We start from the raw sequence: 17,379 nt of genomic DNA, 5'->3' as shown, positions 1-17,379 counted from the left end.
ATGGCTAAAGGGGATGTTGGAGGTTGATTTACCTGACCTCCCTTCAGAAACTGGAAATAAATCTTCACTACTAACACTACTAGAAGGAATTCCTTCAGTGTCCCTCGTAGGAGTCAGGGCCAGCTAATGTTCTGGGACCACTTTGGAGACAGAGGAAATGAAAAGTCCCTCAGAAAGGCAATGAAAAATACTGTGTTTAATGATAGCAATGAGGAAAAAATGATCTTGGCAATAAGCCTGCTCCATTGTAAGCTGGGTTACATATAGATTTAGACCAAAAAAACCAAACCAGACCAAACAACAACAACAAAAACAAAACAGCTCTGGATTAAGAAGTACCTAGTCTAAAACGAAAAAACAAGAATGGGAAGATGGTTTTCATGATACTCCATCCCTTCTACCTGTATTTGCAACAGTACGCAAATGCAAATAATGTATCTCATATTAGCAAGAACCCACTAAACACTTGAACATTTAATCCTCTGTAAATCATCATGAAACACAATTTGTGTCTAATAAAGCTAAGACTCAAAAGAGGTAAGTGATATGACCAGATTCACAGCCCATAGGCAGAAGGTTCTGGGAGCAAAACCCAGTGTTACTTTTGGCATAATTTCTTTCAGAAGATGAGTCCCGTTTTTATTGAGAAATAGTTTTTAAAATTATTTTTATTGTGGTAAAATATATGTAACATAAAATTTCCCATTTTAGTGTATAATTCAATGGCATTAATGACATTCACAGTGTTGTCCAACTATTCCCACAACCTATTTTCAAAATTTTTCATCAACTCAAAACAGAAACTCTGTAATAAATAAGCAATCACTCCCCATCCCCATCCCCTGATAACCTATAACCTACTTTTTCCACCATGCATTTTCTCGTTCGTCTAAAGGAACTGTTATTGTTTGTACACTTGACCCTCCAAACTTCATGTTGAAACTTTACCCTCTAGGGTGGGAGGTGGGGCCTAATGGGAGGTGTTTGGGTCATGGCTGCAGATCCCTCATGAATGGCTTGGGGCTGTCCTTGAGATTATGAGTGGGTTCTTGCTGTAATTGTTCCTGTGAGAGCTGGTTGTTAGAAAGAGCCTGGAACCTCCCCGACCCTCCATATGATCTCTCTATGCCAGCATCTCTTTCTCTTTCACCATGAATGGAAGCTTTCTGAGGCCCTCACCAGATGCAGATGCTGGTGCCATGCTTCTTGCAGAACTCTGCAGATCTCTGAGCCAAACATATCTCTTCTTTATAAAGTACTCAGCAGTCCCAAGTATTCCTTTATGGCAACACAGATGGACTGACAGGAACCATACGCTGTTTGCTCTTTCATGTCAGGCTTATTTCAGTTAGCATGATGTTTCAAAGTTCATCCATGGTTTAGCATGTATAAGAACTTCATTCAGTTTTTATGGCTAAATAATATTCCACTGAATGTATTTATCATTTTATGCTTATCTGATGGACACTTAAGTTGCTTTCACCTTTTACATATTGTGTGTAATGCTGCAATAAACATTGGCATATAAGGATTTGAGTCCCTGTTTTTAATTCTTTTGGCCTATGCCTAGCAATGAAATTGCTCAGTCATGAGGACATTATATGTTTAACATTTTGAGGAACCTGACAGCTGTTTCCCATAGTGGCTGCACGATGTTACAGTCCAGCCAGCAGTGTATGGGGATTCCAGTTTCTCCACATCTACTTGTAATTTTCTGTTTTTTTTCAATAGTCGTATTAGTAGGTGTGATATAGCATCTCATCATGCTTTTGTTCTGCACTTCTCTAATAACAAATGATATGGAGAATCTTTTAAAAATGTGTTTATTGACCATGTGTGCATCATCTTTGGAGAAATACCTATTCAAGTCATTTATCCGTTTTTTAATCTAATTGTTTATTTGTTGTTGAGTTATAGGAGTTTTTAAGCTATTCTGTGCAATCACCACTTATCAGATCTATGACTGCAATTATTTTCTCCCATTCTGTAGGATGCCTTTTTACTGTTGATAGTATCCTTTGATGCATAAAGGTTTTTAATTTTAAGGAAGCACAATTTAGCTATTTTTTCCTTTTATTGAATGGACTGTTGGAGTAATATTCAAGAAATAATTGCCAAATCCAATATCATGAGGCCTCCCCCTTTGTTTTCTGCTTAAAGTATTACAGTTTTAGCTTTTCTATTGAGGTATTTGATCCATTTTGATCATTTGGAATAAAGTAAGAATTCAACTTTATCTTCTCACATGTGTATATTTGGTTTTCCCAGCACCATCATTTGTTGAAAAGAATGCATTTTCCCCACTACATAGCCTTGGTAACTTTGTTGGAAATAATTTGATCATATATGCAAGGGTGTTTTAGAGGTCTGTCTATTCCATCTGATTGGTCACCATGGTAGCCTTTATACTAGTCAAACACTGGTTTTATTACTATAGTTTTGTAGTACTTTTGAAATCACGAAATGTAAGACCTTCAACTTTATTCTTCATTTTCGTTTTTTTTTTTAATTTTTTATTGCATTTTAGGTTTTGGGGTACATGTGCAAGACAATTGCATAGGTACACACATGGCAGTGTGTTTTGCTTCCTTTCTCCCCTTCACCCACATTTGGCATTTATCCCCAGGCTATCCCTCCCCAGCTCCCCCACCCCCCACTGGCCCTCCCCTTTTTCCCCCAATAGACCCCAGTGTTTAGTACTCCTCTCCCTGTGTCCATGTGTTCTCATTTTTCATCACCCGCCTATGAGTGAGAATATGCGGTATTTCATTTTCTGTTCTTGTGTCAGTTTGCTGAGAATGATGTTCTCCAGATTCATCCATGTCCCTACAAATGACACAAACTCATCATTTCTGATTGCTGCATAATATTCCATGGTGTATATGTGCCACATTTTCCCAGTCCAGTCTATCATCAATGGGCATTTGGGTTGGTTCCAGGTCTTTGCTATTGTAAACAGTGCTGCAATGAACATTCCTGTGCATGTGTCCTTATAGTAGAACGATTTATAGTCCTTTGGATATATACCTAGTAATGGGATTTCTGGGTCAAATGGAATTTCTATTTCTAAGGCCTTGAGGAATCGCCACACTGTCTTCCACAATGGTTGAACTAATTTACACTCCCACCAACAGTGTAAAAGTGTTCCTTTATCTCCACATCCTCTCCAGCATCTGTTGTCTCCAGATTTTTTTTTTTTAAATTTTTTATTGGATTATAGGTTTTGGGGTACTTGAGCAGAGCATGCAAGACAGTTGCGTAGGTACACACATGGCAGTGTGCTTTCTTTTCTTCTCCCCTTCACCCACATTTGGCTTTTCTCCCCAGGCTATCCCTCCCCACCTCCCCCTCCCACTGGCCCTCCCCTTTTCCCCCCAATAGACCCCAGTGTTTAGTACTCCCCTTTCTGTGTCCATGTGTTCTCATTTTTCATCACCCACCTATGAGTGAGAATATGCGGTGTTTCATTTTCTGTTCTTGTGTCAGTTTGCTGAGGATGATGTTCTCCAGATTCATCCATGTCCCTACAAACGACACAAACTCATCATTTCTGATTGCTGCATAATATTCCATGGTGTATATGTGCCACATTTTTCCAATCCAGTCTATTATCAATGGGCATTTGGGTTGATTCCAGGTCTTTGCTATTGTAAACAGTGCTGCAATGAACATTCGCCACAAAGAAAAGTCTCCAGATTTTTTAATGATCGCCATTCTAACTGGCGTGAGATGGTATCTCAATGTGGTTTTGATTTGCACCTTTCTAATGACCAGTGATGATGAGCATTTTTTCATATGATTGTTAGCCTCATATATGTCTTCTTTTGTAAAGTGTCTGTTCATATCCTTGCCCATTTTTGAATGGGCTTGTTTGTTTTTTTTTCTGTAAATCTGTTTGAGTTCTTTGTAAATTCTGGATATCAGCCCTTTGTCAGATGGGTACACTGCAAAAATTTTTTCCCATCCTGTTGGTTGCCGATTCACTCTAATGACTATTTATTTTGCCATGCAGAAGCTGTGGAGTTTCATTAGGTCCCATTTGTCTATTTTGGCTTATGTTGCCAATGCTTTTGGTGTTTTGTTCATGAAGTCCTTGCCTACTCCTATGTCCTGGATGGTTTTTATGGTGCCAGATCTTATGTTTAAGTCTTTAATCAATCTGGAGTTAATTTTAGTGTAAGACGTCAGGAAGCGGTCAAGTTTCTGCTTTCTGCACATGGCTAGCCAGTTTTCCCAACACCATTTATTAAACATGGAATCCTTTCCCCGTTGCTTGTTTTTGTCAGGTTTATCAAAGATTGTATGGTTGTAGATATGTTGTGTTGCCTCCGATGCCTCTGTTTTGTTCCATTGGTCTATATCTCTGTTTTAGTACCAGTACCATGCTGTTTTGATTACTGTAGCCTTGTAGTATAGTTTGAAATCGGGTAGTGTGATGCCCCCCACTGTGTTCTTTTTGCTTAGAATTGACTTGGCTATGCGGGCTCTCTTTTGGTTCCAAATGAAGTTCATGGTGGTTTTTTCCAGTTCTGTGAAGAAAGTCAATGGTAGCTTGATGGGGATAGCGTTGATTCTGTAAATTACCTTGGTCAGTATAGCCATTTTCACAATATTAATTCTTCCTAACCATGAACATGGAATGTTTCTCCATCTGTTTGTGTCCTCTCTGATTTCGTTGAGCAGTGGTTTGTAGTTTTCCTTGAAGAGGTCCCTTACGTTCCTTGTGAGTTGTATTTCTAGGTATTTTATTCTCTTTGTAGCAATTGTGAATGGCAGTTCATTCTTGATTTGGCTTTTTTAAAAGTCTGTTATTGGTGTAGAGGAATGCTTGTGATTTTTGCACATTGATTTTATATCCTGAGACTTTGCTGAAGTTGCTTATCTGTTTCAGGATTTTTTGGGCTGAGGTGATGGGGTCTTCTAGGTATACTATCATGTTGTCTGCAATTAGAGACACTTTGGCTTCCACCTTTCCTATTTGAATACCGTTTATTTCTTTTTCTTGCCTGATTGCTCTGGCTAGAACTTTCAGTACTATATAGAATAGGAGTGGTGAAAGAGGGCATCCTTGTCTAGTGCTGGATTTCAAAGGGAATGCTTCCAGTTTTTGCCCGTTCAGTATGATATTGGCTGTTGGTTTGTCGTAAGTAGCTTTTATTACTTTGAGATATCTTCCATCGATACCGAGTTTATTGAGGATTTTTAGCATAAAGGGCTGTTGAATTTTGTCGAATGCCTTCTATGTGTCAATTGAGATAATCATGTGGTTTTTGTTTTTGTCCTGTTTATGTGGTGAATTACGTTTATAGACTTGCGTATGTTGAACCAGCCTTGCATCCCTGGAATGAAAAGTACTTGATCATGATGGATAAGTTTTTTGATTTGCTGTTGCAATTGGCTTGCCAATATTTTATTGAAGATTTTTGCATCTATGTTCATCATGGATATTGGCCTGAAGTTTTCTTTTCTTGTTGGGTCTCTGCCGGGTTTTGGTATCAGAATGATGTTGGTCTCATAAAATGATTTGGGAAGGATTCCCTCTTTTTTAATTATTTGGAATAGTTTCAGAAGGAATGGTACCAGCTCCTCTTTGTGTGTCTGGTAGAATTCAGTTGTGAACCCATCTGGACCTGGGCTTTTTTTGTGTGGTAGGCTCTTAATTGCTGCCTCGACTTCTGACCTTGTTATTGGTCTAGCCATAGTTTCAGCTTCCTCCTTGTTTAGGCTTGGGAGGACACAGGAGTCCAGGAATTTACCTATTTCTTCCAGGTTTACTAGTTTATGTGCATAGAGTTGTTTGTTATATTCCCTGATGATGATTTCGATTTCTGTGGAATCTGTGGCGATTTCCCCTTTATCATTTTTTATTGCATCTATTTGGTTGTTCTCTCTCTCTCTCTCTCTCTTTTTTTTTTTTTTATCAATCTGGCTAGCAGTTTGTCTATTTTGTTGATCTTTTCAAAAAACCAGCTCTTGGATTTATTGATTTTTTGAAGGGTTTTTTGTGTCTCAATCTCCTTCAGTTCAGCTCTGATCTTAGTTATTTCTTGTCTTCTGCTAGGTTTTGAGTTTTTTTGATCTTGCTCCTCTAGCTCTTTCAATTTTGACGATAGGGTGTCAATTTTGGATCTCTCCATTCTCCTCATATGGGCACTTATTGCTACATATTTTCCTCTATAGACTTCTTTAAATGTGTCCCAGAGATTCTGGCATGCTGTGTCTTCGTTCTTATTGGTTTCGAGGAACTTCTTTATTTCTGCCTTCATTTCATTGTTTATGCAGTCAACATTCAAGAGCCAGTTGTTCAGTTTCCATGAAGCTGTGCAGTTCTGGGTTGGTTTCTGAATTCTGAGTTCGAACTTGATTGCACTATGGTCTGAGAGACTGTTTGTTATGATTTCCGTTGTTTTACATTTGCTAAGGAGGGCTTTAATTCCAATTATGTGGTCAATTTTAGAGTAGGTGTGATGTGGTGCTGAGAAGAATGGATATTCTGTGGATTTGGGGTGGAGAGTTCTGTAGATGTCTATCAGGTTTGCTTGTTCCAGGTCTGAGTTCAAGCCCTGGATATCCTTGTTAATTTTTTGTCTGGTTCATCTGTCTAATATTGACAGTGGAGTGTTAAAGTCTCCCACTATTATTGTGTGGGAGTCTAAGTCTCTTTGTAAGTCATTAAGAACTTGCCTTATGTATCTGGGTGCTCCTGTATTGGGTCCATATATAGGTCTTCTTGTTGTATTGATCCTTTTACCATTATGTAATGTCATTCTTTGTCTCTTTTGATCTTTGTTGCTTTAAAGTCTATTTTATCAGAGATGAAAATTGCAACTCCTCCTTTTTTTTTGCTCTCCATTTGCTTGGTAAATCTTCCTCCATCCCTTTATTTTGAGCCTTTGTGTATCCTTGCATGTGAGATGGGTTTCCTGGATACAGCACACTGATGGGTTTTGGATTTTTATCCAATTTGCCAGTCTGTGTCTTTTGATTGGTGCATTTAGTCCGTTTACATTTAGGGTTAATATTGTTATGTGTGAATTTGATACTGCCATTTTGATGCTAGCTGGTTGTTTTGCTTGTTAGTTGATGTAGATTCTTCATTATGTTGATGCTCTTTAGCATTTAGTGTGATTTTGGAATGGCTGGTACTGGTTGTTCCTTTCTATGTGTAGTGCCTCTTTCAGGAGCTCTTGTAAAGCAGGCCTGGTGGTGACAAAATCTCTGAGTACTTGCTTTTTCACAAAGGATTTTACTTTTTCTTCACTTCTGAAGCTCAGTTTGGCTGGATATGAAATTCTGGGTTGAAAGTTCTTTTCTTTAAGATGTTGAATATTGGCCCCCAACTCTCTTCTGGCTTGTAGTGTTTCTGCCAAGAGATCTCCTGTGAGTCTGATGGGCTTCCCTTTGTGGGTGACCCAACCTTTCTCTCTGGCTGCCCTTAGTATTTTCTCCTTTATTTCAACCCTGTTGAATCTGACAATTATGTGCCTTGGGGTTGCTCTTCTTGCAGAATATCTTTGTGGTGTTCTCTGTATTTCCTGCATTTGAGTGTTGGCCTGTCTTACTAGGTGGGGGAAATTTTCCTGGATAATATCCTGAAGAGTATTTTCCAGCTTGGATTCATTCTCTTCGTCACATTCTGGTACACCTATCAAACGTAGGTTAGGTCTCTTCACATAGTCCCACATTTCTTGGAGACTTTGTTCATTCCTTTTTGTGGTTTTTTTCTCTAATCTTGGTTTCTTGTTTTATTTCATTGAGTTAATCTTCGACTTCTGATATTCTTTCTTCTACTTGGTCAATTCAGCTGTTGAAACTTGTGCATGCTTCGCAAAGTTCTCCTATTATGTTTTTCAGCTCCTTCAATTAATTCATATTCCTCTCTCAGTTATCCATTCTTGTTATCATTTCCTCGAATCTTTTTTCAAGTTCTTAGTTTCTTTGCATTGATTTAAAACATGTTCTTTTAGCTCACAAATGTTTCTCATTATCCACCTTCTGAAGTCTAATTCCGTCATTTCGTCACAGTCATTCTCCATCCAGCTTTTTTCCCTTGCTGGTTAGTTTTGGTCCTTTGTAGGAGGCGAGGTGTTCTGGTGTGGGTGTTTTCCCCCTTTTGCACTGGTTTCTTCCCATCTTTGTTGATTTATCCACCTGTCATCTGAGTAGTTGCTGACTTTTCGATTGGGTCTCTGAGTGGACGCCCAGATTGTTGATGATGAAGTATTTCTGTTACTTGGTTTTCCTTCTACCAGTCTAGCCCCTCCACTGTATGACTGCTGAGGTCCACTCCAGGCCCTACTAGTCTGGGGTGCACCTATAGCATCTGCGGAACAGTGAGGGATGCTACCAGTTTCTTTTTCTGCTATCTTTCTCCCAGAATGATGCCTGCCAAATGTCAGTCTTTTGGATATAGAGGGGCCAGGGAGCTGCTTGAGGAGACAGTCTGTACTTTATAGGAGCTCAAGTGCTGAGCTGTGAGCTCTGTTGTTCATTCAGGGCTGTTAGGCTGCTACTTTTAATTCTGCTGCAGCAGAACTCATAAAAATAAACCCGTTTTTTTTTCTCAGATGCTCTGTTTTGTGGGGGTTGGGGCTTTCTTTGTGAGTGTCTGTTGCGCTGTCCTGCCCAGCTAGGAGGCAGTCTAGTCACTATTTGCCTGCTGAGGCTCTGCCCTGCTGGTGTGAGGTCCGCCCTGTTGCTGCGGGCTCTGCCCTGCTGCTGCGGTCTCCGCCCTTCTGCCATGGGCTACACCCTGTGGTGGAGTCTCTTCATTGTGGTGGGTTGCCTCGGCAACGGCAGGCTGCGTCAGCAATGGGCATGTACCTCAGTAGGGGTGGATTGCCTCGGTAATGGCGGACACCTCTCCCCCACCAAGCTGCACTGTCCTGGGTTTTGCTGTGCCCACAGTGAAACTCTCCATCTGGATCATTTGGAATCGCTGTTTTGTTTGTTTCACTGCGCTGGCCCAAACGCCGTTTCCCTGGAATCTCCTGGCCTGGCTCACTGTCCAAGTCCCATTCAATCAGATGGATATTCCAATCTGCCCTCTCAAGTCTCAGATTGCCGGTTCAACAGGGCACCCAGACCTGCATGCTTGTGCGGAGTGCTGTGGAGCACCATTGCGTTGCAGCGCCGGCTGCTGGCTGCACCTGCCGCCGGCTGCACCAGCCAAAACCGCTGCACTGGTGCCCCACGTCTCTTTTATACCTTGGAATTTCCGCGTTCTGTGGGCAACAAAGATCCATCTGGAAATGCAGCCCTGACTCACCCTCCACGCACTCACCAAGAGCTTCAATCCTGGGTTGTTCTCACCGTGCCATCTTGAGTCGATCTCCTTTATTCTTCTTTTTCAAGATTGTTTGACTATTCTGTGTTTCATGAAATTCTATATGAATTTCGGGATGGATTTTTCTATTTAAGCAAAAAAAAATTACTGGGATTTTGATAGGGGTTGCAAAGAATCTATATATCACCTTGAGTAATATTGAGATCTTAACAATTTAAAGTTTCCTATCCATGAACATGGGGTGTCTTTCTATTAATTTGTATCTTTAATTTCTTTCAGCATATTTTATAGTTTTCAGTGTACAAGTCTTTTACCTCCTTGGTTAAATTTATTCCTAAGTGTTTTATTCTTTTTGATCCTATTGCAAATGAAATTGTTTGCTTAAATTCTTTTAAAGATCATCAATTGTTAGTATATTAAAACACAACTGATTTTTTGGGACATGTGCTGATTTTGAATCCTGCAACTTTGCTTAATTCAATTAATTCTGTTTTGAGAAAAAAATGTAGGGTTTTCTACATATAAGGTAATGTCAACTGTGAACACAAACAATTTTGCTTGTTTCTTTCCAATTTCTGTGCCTTTTATTTCTTTTTAAACATGTTTATGTGTGTGTGTGTGTGTGTGTATGTATGTATGTATGTATGTATGTATATATTTAATTTATCTCAGTATATATCCCAGGCTGGAGATCTTGGCTCACTGTGACCTCTGCCTCCCAGGTTCAAGCAATTCTCCTGCCTCAACCTCCTGAGTATTTGGGATTACAGGCATGCACCACCATGCCCAGCTAATTTTTGTATATTTAGTAGAGATGGGGTTTCACCACGTTGACCAGGCTGGTCTCAAACTCCTGACCCAAGTGATCCACCTGCCTCAGTGTCCCAAAACACTGGGATTATAGGCATGAGCCACTGTGCCCAGGCAGTATGCTTTTTATATCTTTTTCATGACTAATTGCTCTGGCTATGACTTTCAGTACTATGGTGAAAGTGAGCATCCTTACCCTCTTCCTAATTTTAGAGAAAAATCTTTCAGTCTTTCACAATTTAGTATGGTATTGACTGTATTTTTCATATGTGGCTCTCAATGTGTTGAGATAATTTCCTGCTATTCAAAATTTGTTGTGTTTTTATTATGAAAGAATATTAAATTCTGTTACATCCTTTTTTTCTCACATCAATTGAGAATTTTGTTTGGGATTTTCCCCTTCATTCTTTTATAGTGATTTATTTTCATGTGTTGAACAATCTTGGCATTATAGAAATAAATCCTAGTTGGCCATGGTGTACCATTCTTTTATTATGTTGTTGGATTTGGTTTACTAGTATTTTCTTGAGGGTTTTTGCATCTATAGTCATAAAGGATCTTTACTCTTTTATGGTGTTCTGTAATCAGGGTAAAGCTGGCTTTATATATTAAGAAGTGTTCCTCTTCTAGTTTTTGAATACTATGAGAAGCATTGATTTTAATTCTTCTTTAAATAGTTATTAGAATTCACTAATTGAGCCATCTGGTCTTGGACTTCTTTTTTTTGTTTTTTGTTTTGTTTTTTGAGACCCAGTCTTGCACCGTAGCTCAGGCTGCAGTGCAGTGGCACAATCTTGGCTCACTGCAGCTTCCATCACCCAGGTTGAAGTGATTCTTGTGCCTCAGCCTCCTGAGTAGCTGGGATTATAGGCATGCACCACCACATCCATTTAATTTTTGTATTTTTAGTAGAGATGGGGTTTTGCCATGTTGTCCAGGCTGGTCTTAAACTCAACTTCAAGAAATCAACACAACTTGACCTCTCAAAGTGCTGGGATTACAGGTGTGAGCCACCACACCTGACCTTTTTGAAGACTTTGATAACTAATTAAATCTCTCTAATTGTGTTATATATCTCTTCATATGTCCCTTTTTTCTGGAGTTCAACTGATTTTATGCTTCTGGGAATTTATTTTATCTGGTTATCTACTTTTTTGTGTACAAATATTCATAGTATTCTTACATATCCCTTTTAATTTCGGTAAGTTCGGCACTGTCCATACTTTGATCTACAGTTTTAGTTATTTGTGTCTTCTCTCTATTTTTTGTTGTTAGTCTTGGCAAAATTTGTCAATATTGATGCTCTTTTCCTAGAACTGACTATTCATTTCATTGATTCTCTGTATTTTCCTATTCTTTATTTTATTTATCTCCACACCAATCTTTATTATTACATTTCTTCTCCTAAGACTTGAACTTTGTTTTCTCTCCTTTTTCTTGTTCCTCAAAGTATAAAGTTAGGTTATTGAATTGAAATCTGTTTAAATGTAGGCATTTGTGGTTTTAAATTTCCCTCTGAGCACTGTGTTTATTCCATCCCATAAGTTTTGGTATGTTGTGTTTTCATTTTTATTCGTCTCTATTTTCTAATTTCCCTTGTTGTATCTTCTTTGACCCATTGGTTGTTTAATAGAATATTGCTTAATTTCTTCATATTTGTGACTTCTCCAGTTTTCCTTCTGTTATTAATTTCTGGCTTATTTCACTGTGGCTAGAGAAAATATGATATCAATGTTTTAGCATGTCTTAATCCTTGTTTTGTGACCTACCATATGATCTATCCTGGAGAATAGTCTATGTGTACTTGGGACACATGCATATTTTTCTGCTGTTGAGTAAGGTGCTCTCTATGTCTGTGAGGACTAATTGGTTTACAATGTCATTCAGGTCTTCTATATTATAACTGATCTTCTGTCTAGATGTTCTATTCATTATTGAAAGTGGGGTAGTGAAATTCCCAACTTGTATTATAGAACTATTTCTCCTTTTTTTTTTTTTTTTTTTTTTTGAGACGGAGTTTCGCTCTTGTTACCCAGGCTGGAGTGCAATGGCGCGATCTCGGCTCATCGCCATCTCCGCCTCCTGGATTCAGGCAATTCTCCTGCCTCAGCCTCCCGAGCAGCTGGGATTACAGGCACGCACCACCGTGCTCAGCTAATTTTTTGTAATTTTAGTAGAGACGGGGTTTCACCATGTTGACCAAGATGGTCTCGATCTGCTGACCTCGTGATCCACCCGCCTCGGCCTCCCGAAGTGCTGGGATTACAGGCTTGAGCCACCGCGCCCGGCCTATTTCTCCTTTTAATTGTATCGATGTTACCTCTTTCTCTCTCTCTCACACACACACACACACACACACACACACACACACACACACACACACACGAAAAGCCCTTTGAAAGTCCTTATATATGTATAAGGGCTCTTGTTTGGTATACATATGCATATAATTTTTCATTCCTTTTGTGAGTCAATTGTTTTATCTCCTTTGTCTTTTATAAATCTAGAATGTCTGATATTAGTGTAGGTTTCCAGCTCTCTTTTGGTTATTATTTATGTGGAATAGTCTTTCCCAGTTTTTCATTTTAACCTGTTTGTGTTTTAGTTCTAATGTGTTTTGTAGATAGCATATAGTTGTATCATTTTTTACAAAATTCATTCTGCTAATACCCACCTTATAATTGGAGAGTTTAATACATTTATCTTAACTAATAAGGAAGGGTATCTGCTATTTGTTGTTTTCTGTATGTCTCGTACATTTGTTCCATTATTCCATTATCACCTCATTTTAGGTTTAGTAAATTTTTAATTTTTCACTTTTAGTAAACCAATTTGATTTTCCTCTCCTTTTCTTTTGTGTATATTCTTGAGATATTTTATTTTTTTGTTAGTATGGAAATTACATTTAGCATCCTTAATTTGTAACAATATATTTTGAATTGATACCAACTTAACTTCAATTATGTACAAAAATTCTGTTCATCTACATCTCTGCCTTCTCCTTTTATGTTATTGTTGCCACAAATTGCATCCTTATGCACTGTGTAGCCATAACAGATTCATATTTTACACATTTGTATTTAAACCATGTAGTAAACACAAAGTGAAATTAACAGTCAAAAAATAATAATACTGGCATTTATATTTACCCATGCAGTTACCTTTACTGGAGATCTTTATTTATATATTTATTTTTTAGAGATCTGAAGTGATTTTACTTTTATTTCCTTTAAGCTGATTATGATATTTCACAGTGATTCTGTGGTGGGGGCAGAAGGAAGGCAATCTTAACTATCATGGGCCAAGTTGGCCCATGGTGCAGGCAGGGCGGGCCTGCACTGGAGTGGTGGAGGAGCCAGGACTGCGCCGCCGGGGGCAGGTGATATTCCCAGAGCGAAAGCCTGCATGTGACATCCTCTGCAGCTTCCAGTTGGCGTAGCTCATCAAGCCTTTCACCACGGTGGCCAGTGAGTTGGCCATCAGCTTGGCTGCTTTGGAGTCGCCCTTGGCAGAGATGATGGCCGCCTTTTTCTGCCTCTCAGCCTTTTCCACCACAAATCTAGCCCTCTCTGCTTCCTGCTGAGGCATCTGTTTGGCTTCCACTGCTTCTGTGAACTCCTTCCCAAAGGTCAGATGTGTCAAGGGCACGTTGTCCAGGATGAGTCCAAAGGTGGCTGCTCACTCCCTAAGGTTGCCGCTCACCTGCCTGGAGACCAACTCTCTCTGGGTAATTAGTTCTCCAGCATCAAAGCAAGCCACCACTGACTTGAGGATATCGGTCATGATGGATGGCAGCACACGCTCATCGTGGTCCTCTGCCATGCTGGTGAAGATGCGAGGAAGCTGGCCAGCGAAGGGCAGGAAGAGGATGCACGGTGTGATGCTGATGTTCTGTAAATCTTTGCTACCAGTGATGACTGGCACATTACATGGTCAAGAAGGGCAGTCAAAGATAATTGGTTTCTGTACCAGTGGGATGAGGAAGTGAGTCGTTCCTCTACCACAATGTCCTGTACTCCATGGAATCGGTCAGAGGTGACAGCTCTGTGTCCAGTATCTGCATTATATAAGGCAGAGTTCACCAGACCTCCTGCAACAGCTAAGGTCAGGCCAAACTTGCCAGTGGACTCAAACACTTTGGCAGCCATGTTTCCCTCTGTTGTGCCCTGTCACACCTGTCTCTGCTCTGACCTCCACATGAATTCTCCAGCCACACACACCAGATCTTTATTTCTTCATACAGCTTTGATTAATTATCTAGTGTCCTTTCAATTCAACCTACAGAAATCTCATTAGCGGGAAAAGTCCAGTGGTAACAGATACTCTCACCTTTTCTTTATCTTGAAATGTCCAGAATTCCCCCTCATTTTTGAAGGATAATTTTATCAGATATAAAATTCTTGATTGTCAGGGTAATTTTTTTTTAAATCTCTTTAAATGTGTCATCCCAGTGCCTCTGAACTGTATGGTTTCTGATAACAAATTATCTGTTAATCATATAAGTGATTCTTGTACAGCCATTGTTATGTATGAGTCATTTCTCTTTTGCGGCTTTCAAAATTCTTTTCGTTTTTGTTTTTTTAACTATTTGATTATAATGTGTCTCACTGTGAATCACTTTGAGTTTATCCTGCTTGGATATTTGAGTGTCTTGGAGTTATCTGAGTGTCTTGAATTTGTAAATTCATGAATTTCATCAAATTTGGGAATTTTTCAGTCATTAAATAACTCTAACTTTTTGGCCCTTTTCTCTCCTTTGTTTCCTTCTAGAACACGAACAACGCATGTTTGTTCCCCCCAGATGGTGCACAGCTCACTTACGCTCTGTTCACTTTTCTTCATTCTTTTTTATTTTGTCTTCTCATATTTAATCATTTTGATTGTCCTATCTTTGTTATTTTTTCTGCCAGCTCATATCTGTTCTTGGACTCCTCTGGTGAATATTTTATAAATAGAGATTTTCAGCTGCAGAATTTCTGTTAGGTTTTTAAAAATAATTTCTAGCTATTGATACTCTCATTCTGTTTATACGTTGGTTTTCATGTGTTCTTTAGTCCTTTGTCTATGTTTTCCCCTAACTCTGTCAGCATATTTAGAGCATTGCTTTAAAGTGTACGTCAAAGAAGTTCAATGTCTGAGCTTTTTCAGTTTGTGTTGATTTATTTTATTTCTTTAAATTGGCCATACTTTCTTGTTTGTTTGTTTGACTTGTGATTTTTTTTTGTTGTTGAAAAGTGGATATTTGAATATTACAATGTGTTCTCACTGGAAATCAGATTCTTCCCTTTCTCCAGAGGTGCCTGTTTTTTTTTAATTTTATTTAAAAAAATTTTATTGTTGCAGGTTGTAGCATTCCATTAGTTTAGCTACTTTACAAACTAGTTTTACAAAGATTTTATTTCTTGTGTGTGGTCACTGAAGTCTGTATTTCTTAGCTTGTGTTCACCTTGCACATTTTCAGAGCATTCCCTAAATGTTAGGAGCTACAACAAGCTCTTTTCACAAAAGCTCTTTTCCCACTCTTTTCAAAGATTGTCTCTGGGCCAGGCCACTTCTTCTACACTTAGCTAGCTTACGCCACATGTCAGGATCACACTGGGATGAAACCTTAGGGTTGAAATACGTCTTTTGTGAACCTTTGCTTTTCCCTGTGCATGCACATGGCTTTTGAAATCCCCGTATGTACACAGTTACTTTTTAATATCTTGATTTCCCAAAGAAACTCTCCCCAGCTTTTCTCTTAGGGTTTAGGTGGTCTATTACATGTTTCAACCATAATTTTTTTTGCCCCAAGCACATGATGAGTATTAATTTAGCTGCACTGTTTTTGACCAATGCCCACCATTTTTCTGGCCTGAGTTCTGAGTCAGGCAAAACAGAGACAAGCATCTTGCATTGTAATTTAGGTATCTCCAGTCATGGTAGAACAGACATACACAATAATTTGTGAATAAGATATGTTCTCGCTTTGGTATCAGAGACCAGGATCCCACACTGGAAATACCTGCTGCTGCCACTTCAACATCACTGCCATACTGGGAGGGAGATGGAGTTTCCTGTCACACAGCTTTCCTATCATTTTTAACTTGCTTCCTTTCCTTATTCAGCATTCTATTAGTTGCTGTAAGCCTTTGAATTTTTTCCAGAGTTCCAACAAAGTAGCAGTGAAGATATGAAATCAACCTAGTTGTCCAACAACAGATGTATGGATAAAGACTATATGGTGTACATACCTCATAGAATACTAGTCTGCCAAAACAAAGAATGAAATTCTGTCAATTATGTAAACATGGATGAGACTGGAGGGCATTATGTTATGTGAAATAAGCCAGGAACAGAAAGTTAAATAGCACATGTACTTACTCATATGTAGACACTTTAAAAAGTTGATCGCATAGAAGTAAAAAAAAAAAAAAAAAAGAGCTGAGTATGCCAGAGGTTGGGAAGAGTAGGGAAAAAGGAGGCAGAGGGAGAGGTTGTTAAAGGATACAAAATGACAGCTACACAGAAGGAATAAGTTCCAGCCTGCTATACCACAGCAGGAGGACTCTAGTTATCAATAGTATATAGTTTTAAATAGCTAGAAAGAGAATAGTGAATGTTCCCAACACAAAGAAATGAAAAAATTTCAGTTGATGGATATGCTAATCATACTGACTGATCACTACATATTATATGTATCAAAATATCACTATGTACCTCATGAATATGTACAATTATTGCCCATTTTAAAAAAGGAAACAAAAAAGATGATTATGGAAACGTCTGCTTCTTTTTAATGTTCCCATGATGAGACGAAGGCTCAGAGATGCCTACTCTGCCATTTTGCTGATGTCATCTCTTGAGAAGATAGTTTGGAATTACATACTTTGTTTGTATGAGGGTCTGTACACATGGTGAAGACCACACTTTTGAATTAAGGAAATTAGTTTGTAGTATTCTGTATACTTCTGCTGTGCTTGAGATTTTTACAAATATTTAATACTATCTGATACTACATGCCACCACATGATAATCAACTCCCATGTCAGGATTTCATTTTTTGTTTAGACATAGAATTTGAGAAACCAGAATAATTTTTGAAGCTCTAATGCAACACCTGCCTTGTTCTCAGCACGCTTACCGTGTCATCTGCTGCATTCATTCTAGGAAGACATAACATGACTATAAATGTGATGGTGCCTTCTCAAGTGCAAATTACTTTTCAGATATGTCATTTCATCACAAATCATTCACATTTTCAAAATTCCTTGGTTAATTACTTAGTGTTTACTATATTTTTT

At 38.8% G+C, this 17,379-nt stretch overlaps 1 pseudogene; it reads right to left on the bottom strand.

Moving 5' to 3' along the window:
* Positions 1 to 13,334: 13,334 nt before the first annotated feature.
* On the bottom strand, positions 13,335 to 14,244 carry LOC100408319 (prohibitin 1 pseudogene; annotated as a pseudogene).
* Positions 14,245 to 17,379: the final 3,135 nt, after the last annotated feature.

The sequence above is a fragment of the Callithrix jacchus genome, chromosome 12 (genome assembly GCF_049354715.1).
Source record: "Callithrix jacchus isolate 240 chromosome 12, calJac240_pri, whole genome shotgun sequence".
Taxonomy (NCBI): Eukaryota; Metazoa; Chordata; class Mammalia; order Primates; family Cebidae; genus Callithrix; species Callithrix jacchus.
This window is presented reverse-complemented; position numbering and strand designations above follow the sequence as displayed.